The sequence below is a fragment of the Myxocyprinus asiaticus genome, chromosome 44 (genome assembly GCF_019703515.2).
Source record: "Myxocyprinus asiaticus isolate MX2 ecotype Aquarium Trade chromosome 44, UBuf_Myxa_2, whole genome shotgun sequence".
Taxonomy (NCBI): Eukaryota; Metazoa; Chordata; class Actinopteri; order Cypriniformes; family Catostomidae; genus Myxocyprinus; species Myxocyprinus asiaticus.
In genome coordinates this window covers 6,050,912-6,058,810 of record NC_059387.1, presented here as the reverse complement: position 1 = coordinate 6,058,810, position 7,899 = coordinate 6,050,912, and the positions used below count along the sequence as shown (strand labels likewise).

At 38.0% G+C, this 7,899-nt stretch overlaps 1 long non-coding RNA gene across 1 annotated transcript; it reads right to left on the bottom strand.

Moving 5' to 3' along the window:
• Positions 1-1,177: 1,177 nt before the first annotated feature.
• LOC127434417 (uncharacterized) lies at positions 1,178-4,894 on the bottom strand. Its single transcript, XR_007896036.1, has 3 exons — positions 4,688-4,894; positions 2,776-2,862; positions 1,178-2,596 (listed from the first exon to the last, which is right to left on the bottom strand). It is a non-coding gene; the product is annotated as an uncharacterized LOC127434417 (long non-coding RNA).
• Between the last annotated feature and the right edge of the window lie 3,005 nt (positions 4,895-7,899).

The following is a 7,899-nucleotide window of genomic DNA, read 5'->3' as shown; positions in this document are numbered from 1 at the left end:
CACTGCAAACCTCCAGACTCAGCTATTGTTTCTTAAACTGTGTCTATTGGTATCAGGTTGATAAAGCTTCCACACAGTGTCTCAATATCTTTTTCTTCCAGACAGAAGAAAAAAAACTTGGCACTGGCCTTCATGGATCTGGTTCAGCCTTTGTTTTCTACTGCATGCACATAATTTAAGATCCTGCTAGGCTAACCAATCTGCAGAGATGACTCACCAGTCTTGCCTCCTTTCAGCTGGATCTGTTGATTTATTTGAAGCACCTCAACTAGTTTAATGATCCAGTGTCCTCAGGTGTATCAGTGCCATGGCTTTGACAAATACCCAACTGGATTTTTCTGAGAGAGCACTCATGAAAAATGATCTGGTTTGGGAGATTGTTCAGAAATGTCACATATAGCCTGTTGTCATCAATGAGAATCTTCTTCAACCTTGGAGTATTGATGCATGGGTCTGACAATGATTTACAAGGCGGAGTTAGGTTATTGTCTACGATGTGCAGTCTATTAAAAGGTTATTGACTATACTTAGATTTAAAGCAGTTCAATCCTCTAACAAAGAACTCAATGCTAGTGCTAAATACATCTTCAGAAACATGGAAAACTGGGTTTTCAACAAGATTGTTTGTTAAGATCCATAGAATCACCACTTTGTTACTTATCTCATAAGTTTCTTTGAAGGTTCCTTAGAACCCTTGCTCTTGGATTCTTAGTAATAATTGTTATATATGGTCACATTTACTACAGTATTTCCACATGCTAACGAAGCATGGTAATCTCCATAACCACTTTGTAATAAATTGCGAAGTATTGGAATGAGTTCTTCTTGAAATTACGTATTGCATGGTTCTCCAGCTAGCAGGTCACCCTTTGCCACCCAGGCAATCAATTGTATGAGATTCAGACCTGACAGCCAAACCATGTTACCACACTCAGGGGCTTAGATAAATTTACATAATCAACCACTGTGAAACGCATGCAGAAGCAATCAGCCAGGATGAGCACCTGACATAGCGTGGAGCTCTCATAAGCTGAGCCTGTTTTGGCCTTCTGAGGAGAACCAGATGGACATTTTTACAGACCTCTTGTAACATGAGTGTCTTGGAGAGGAAGAGAGGAGACACATGAGTTGATTCTTTTAAACTTTTTATAAACATTGGAGTAGAACAATCGCTGGAGTGGAAACAGAAGAAAGGCTCAACAATAGTAATCACTGAAGTGGAACAAACACTAAATCTTAACATTCAAACTAAACTTAACATAACACCTCATAACAAAACACATCAAGGACTAACAAAACTTAACAAAACTAGAGGGTATTTAGACACTGAGGAACTAATGAGCGAATAGATGTCAGGTGCAGATGATGACGAACTGATAGAAGTGATTAGCGCAGTGAATCCTGGGAAATGGAGTCCGGGGGAAAACTTCAAATTAAGAGTCCTTGAAGAAGAATGAGGGAGACAGACTGTGACACCTCTAGAGAAGTTCTCTGCTGATTTATTATGTGAATGTTTTAGAATTGCTTAATTTATTTTTAAAAAACATTTTTCAGGTTGTGTTACATATTTTGATTTGAACCTGAGATATCCATGTCCTTGCAAATTTATTTGCAGCCATTTGTGACAATGTTCCAGACTGATTTTACTGTGAAATGGGCCACAGTAAGTCGAAAATTCTTCGGCTGAAATCAGGCTGTGCTTACTGACATTTGAACAGTGGCTGAAGCTGGAGGTATTGTTAAACACATGGGCACATTTTCCAGATAAAATTTCCACAGAGGGGCAGCAAAAACTGTAAAGTAATTATAATTTTTTTGTGTCAAACATGTAGTACAGTCAACAGGAATGTATATTTTATCAACTATATGCCCCAACCCTCACCATAACTGTCAGTGGAGTAAACATTTTATTTTTGAGCAAAAATGCAACCTCTGAATCATGCTCGCCATTGATTATGTGAACTCAGTTATTTCCTGGTTTTCTTGAGACCAGAACACATCCCTCTGAGACTGCTAAAACAATGCGCTATCAGTAATGTCACAGGGAAAGGTAAACGCATTTGAATGTCTGATGTGAGATAGCGCTTGTCAGGAACTCGGATGAATGGGGTCGATTTCAGCGTACCAGAAAAATCGGTAGCAGTATGTTGATTTCCTGTGTGATCATGTTGAATGTTCACTTGAAGTCTGCCACATGGGTTTGCCATTGTTCTACAACATAAACATAATTCTGTAAAGCTCCTTTGAAACAATGTGTGTGGTGAAAAGCGATATACAAGTTTATTTTAAATTCATCTATTTTTTAGTTCATCTATTTCTTTAATTTCTTAAATACGTGGGCTGGTGAGAATGTCTGCAGCACCAACACTACTGCTCACTCTGCAGAACAGCTGAATAGTTCCAAAACCTAGTAATTTGCCTACCAAGAGGGCATCCGAAGGCATCATAGAAGCAATACTTACATAAAGGTTGGTCCAAATAGGCAGCAACATTATACTGCTTTTTAAAATACCTTGTTTTAGCCAAATTCTAAGGCAGCACAGCATGAATCCTTGGCAGATAAGGTAATCCAAGGGTGGCAGAGGGGTAAAGGAACCTGGAGGATTGGTTATACAAATGATGAACAGTCAAAATCGATTAAAAATTAAAAAGAGGAAGAGAGTGTGTCATAAATAAACAACAGAGACCTTGAAAGCACAGACTCAGAGATCTGTCTGTATAAATAATCTGACAAATCTTCTGCAATAGCCGAGATTTGATTGCTGGAATGCTTACCTTTAGAGTGCTGTTTTTTCTTCTTCAGTGTGCAGTAGAATTAGGCTTTATTAAATATGCATTCATTTCTGGGTGCCTGCAGCTGTTCTGTTGATGAGGATTAAAGCGGGATTCAGTTGGCAGGTACAACGAAGAGTCTGTTGAGACCGATTACATTTTTTTTTTTTTTCAGCTCACAATTATGGGACCCCTGCTGTGCTCTGACCCTCCCCTCTAGCTGTTCAGAAACTTCCTCTTCACTCAGAAACATTTTCAAGATGTTCACAGTGACTCCAAATCAGATTTAAAAGGCGTCAAAACCTAAACAGCATTTTAAAAATAATAAAAGACCTCCAAAAAAGAAAAAAAAAAAAATTGTACATGCAAATGGCATTACACTGCGTCTCTGTATGTGTGCGATGCGATAAAACTATATCGTTCCTGTTTATAATCAACAAAGTTGTGAACATTGCAAGCGTGTGACATTGGAGTGATCTATAGTTTTGCCGCCTTCATATCATGGTGCTCCCTCATTAGTCATAGAGCAGCAGCTGCAGCTCATTTGACAAGAAAAGCAGAAATTGCAAAAATGCTTTGTGTAATGTACAAGCTTCATGGTGAAGAGAGACACTGAAACACGTTACATCTCTCTTCTCCATCTTAGTAGAGTTCCATCCAGGGTCATTAATTAACAGGGGCTCTTGGCAAAAAAAAAAAAAAAAAATCCCCTGCAATTTCCAAATACATACATCGTGACCTTCATTTTAATTTTCGCTGAACATTATTTGTTTCATGCCGTCCATCATGCAGATGTTGTTGAGCCAGTGGCGGATTCTCTAGCCATAAACGCGCACAGATGAGCGCTCCGCTTCTCACGCTCCACATCAGTTCAGTGTTGTGCTCCAACACAAAAATTACCAAATGCTACAGTATAGTTAATAACACTATTAACAAAAATTACATCTGGATGTGTTAAATTGCCTTGATGTAAAAAAAACAAAAAAAAACGTTATGAATTATACTATAATAATTTTAAAAAATATTAAAGGTACAGTATGTAAGATTCAGAAACCCTTGTTATTAATGACACCTGTGGCCGTTAAGTGAACTGCAGCCAGCTACCTGTTGCTCATGCTCGCGCTCGTGCACACACTCCATAGGGATGCGAGCGAGCGAGCATCGACCAAAACAATGACGTAACGTACAAAGAGACAACGTGATTCACCGGCATCATGCTGACAGATGAGGTAGCATAATTAAAACTACACAGTTATGATTGTTTTACTACAAACTTTGAGACTGTATGTTATATTTGACTCTCCAGTGCTGGAACAGGGCTAAAACAAAGTGTGGATATAGGTATGACTATGCGAAACTGTAGTTTGAAGTAATCACTTTTCTTTGCATGATACATTGACTGCATTTATACGATAGCCTATGTCGGCGTTAGCTAGCTAGCCAGCTTTATCAATAGCTGTTAGCTAAATTTGGTGGATGATGACAGCAGCTGTTTATAAAATATACTGTACATTATAAATATGACACAATTCAGTATTGATGTGATTCCATCACAACTGTCATTTTGATATATCGATGAGCTATTGTTTTATAATTATAGATTGTATATATTTTCTGTATAACCAAGTTATGTTACACTAATGAATGGGTCTTGAACATTGTCTAGCATTCATTTCATGTGTTATTGTAGTTTACCTTGCTGAATAATTACAGATTAACACTGTTTATGTCAGTTACTGTGAATCAGCATACCTGAATTTTAGTATAAAGAGAAGATCGTTGAAATTATTAAAAGTTTCGAAGCAAGGTAGCTTGCAATTCGTCAGTGTTAGAGGTAAGATCAAGTTAGCTAAAATGACACAGATCAATCCTTATGGCACTATATTTCACATGCTTTGCAGTTATGTAAGCTTACCTGTCCAATAAGAAGAACGCCAATTCAGGGTCGGTTTTGATCCCCAAAACCGAATGAAGTTCCCTCCAGGAATCAAATGCCCTGCCAATGTTCACTCTAGTTTTCGCTCGACCACGATCACGTTCCCGCTTAGCCAGATGGGATTCAGTAGATGTTTTTTTTGTTTGTTTATTTGTTTGTTTTGGCTTACTTAGAGTTTGTGTAGGAGTCAGTGTTGTGCTGGGAGCCGGATGTTTGCTGGATTCCATCTCTAAGATAACATCACCTAGTGTTGCAGTTTGTTGTCACTGTTGAATAGTGGAAGAGAAGTGATTACTGAGGCAAGGCTCATGGGAGAGTGCATAAATGTCACATCCTTTGGATTTACCTGGCAAAAGCGACCCCTCCCTTTGCGTGAAAATCAGTCTATAATCAGGCAATTTTTTTAAGTTGCATTACAAGCCGTTCATACATTGGCAAAAAAAAAAAAAAAAAAAAACATATTACACCTTTAACCACTTTTAGTGTATAAATCATACCTCTGACCAATTGTGAAAAGTTTATTTTTGCATTGTTTTATTCAGTTGACATGAATGAGTTGCTAAGTTTTTTTAATTTTTTTATAAGCTCCTCATTCCAAATCTGGATAAATGCTGTCATCTCCTCCTCCTGTCGATGCATTCATTTTGTAGGCTATGTTCATTTAATAGCCAAAATATTTGGAAATACGTGAATGAGAATCAAACAATGAAAATTATCTCATCATTTACTCCATTGCATTCCAGATGTGTATGACTTTCTTCTGCAGAACACAAATTAAGATTTTTAGAAGAATGTTTCAGCTCTGTTGGTCCATACAATGCAAGTGAATGGGTGCCACCATTTTGAAGCTCCAAAATCCACATAAAGGCAACATAAAAGTACTCCAGATGACTCTGGTGGTTAAATCCATATCTTCTGAATTTATATAATAGGTGTGGGTGAGAAACAGATCAATATTTAAGTCCTTTTTCCTTCACTTTCACTTTATCCTTCTTCTGTTTTTGGTGATTCACATTCTTCGTGCATATTTATAAAATGTCTTTACCTGCAGCAGACAATTGCTCACAGGCTGCACTCGCACATGACGATTAACTGTAAGTAAATATCCACTTCATTCAGTGTTGTTTTTGTTCTCTGTCTTCTAAAGCATCCCATTACTGTTTCACAGCATGACAAAGTGCTTCAAATGATTCAACCCACACGCTAAACAAATTCATTGAGAAGAACCAACTCAAATGAGTGATTATTTCATGCATCAGGCATCACACCGATTCACAAGCTCCACACTCATGAGTCTATGGCCGTGTTCACAATGGCATACTTTCCATACTTCTCTCGCTGTTTTTGCCAAACACAGATATAAATAACAGAAACAGTAAGTGTAGTATGGTAGTAAGCCATTCAGTACATGGCCTATTTTTCCATGGGGAGTGCCACTACATGTCATTGGAACGCACAGGGCACGTTTTTAGAGAAAAGGTTGGACACATGCTGAAATTAGCTCGGTAGGTCAGCGCCCCTGAAATGATGGCATTCTAGGCTGTCGCCTATGTCGCCTAAAGGGTTGAGCGTTCTGGGTGGTTGCTTCCACGTTGCTTTATTGTCGCTAGGGTGTTGTTGGTGGTTGCGGGCATGTTGTCATATGGTTACTTGGGTGTTCTGGGTGGTTGCCTACTGCCCCAAGTTAAAGAAGCCCACCTGCTAGTCTCTGTGATATTCTGGTCCCTAGATGTGTGTTCACACTTCTCACTTGCCTATTTCTGCACTTGTTTTTGCACAAACCGTGAAAGGAGAAGGTATTTTAACACCTTAAAATTAGACACTTCACCTTTAAAGAGAAATTATGATACCAACAAAGCAGCCATTTGCATGGCAGAGAATAACTGCTCACTTGCATGCAGAGCATCAAACAGAAGATAATTATTTTTCTCTGTGGTGTTTGTTTATCTTAGAACTGTACTGATCAAATATGATAAGATGAACTGATGGAATGATTAGTTAGCCAGTATTTTCCCTTTGATATTTCAAACAGCCAGCCAGCCCCTTTCATTTCTCTACTGTGAATGGGAACATTAAAGAGAGCCTGACAGAGGTGGTTATCAAGCACCTACCTTGAGGGGAGACATCTGTTGAGTTTATTTAGATGGCATAAAATATGAGCAAAGGCCTGTGTGTCACATACTCTGAGAGAGATCAAGGTTTAAGCTCAGCTGCTCAGTACTGGAGCTCAGGTGCTAACAGGGTGGGGGAGTAACGAAATACGAAAGTAAATGGGAATACGTATTTAAAATACAAAATATAAGTAACTGTATTCCACTACAGTTACAATTTAAATCATTGGTATTTAGAATACAGTTACATTCAAAAAGTATTTTGATTACTGAAGAGGTTACTTTGCATTTTATTGTCATTTGTTTTATTTAATATTTAGTCCTTTCAGATGGAAAACATTTATACAACCCCAATTATGAAAAAGTTGGGACAGTATGAATAATGCTAATAAAAACAAAAAGGAGTGATTTTTAAATTATACAGTATTCACCCTTTGCTATATTGAAAGCACCCCAACTACACATAATATGATGTTTTACCTTGTGAATTATTATTATTATATTTATATATATATTTTTTTTTAATGTACAGTAATTTCAAATGAGATGATTGCCACACACTCCAAAAAAATTAAGACAGGGGCAATTTAAGACTAATAATAATTTGAAATAACAAGGCGATGTGAAACAGGAGATGTTAAACAGGTGAGGCAATTGTGTCATAATACTGTATACTGTATAAGGAGCCTCCCAAAACAGCCTAGGCCTTCAAGAGCAAGGATCGTTCAAGACTTGTCAATTTGCTAACAGATGCTTCAGCAGATAATCCAGCACTTTGAGAACAGTGTTCCCCAAAGACAAATTGGAAGGGTTTTGGACATTTCACCCTCTACAGTGCACAATATTAAAAGATTCAAGGAATCTGGTCAAATCTCGGTACGTAAAGGGCAAGACAAAAACCACTTCTGAATGTGCATGATCTCTGATCCCTCAGACGTCACTGTTTTAAAAAACGTCATTCATCTGTAATGGATATCATGAACATGGGCTTGGGATAACTTTAGTAAACCTCTGTTAGTTAACACCACCCCCCGCTGCATCCACAGATGCCCTACATCAACACTGTCGGGAAGTACTGTT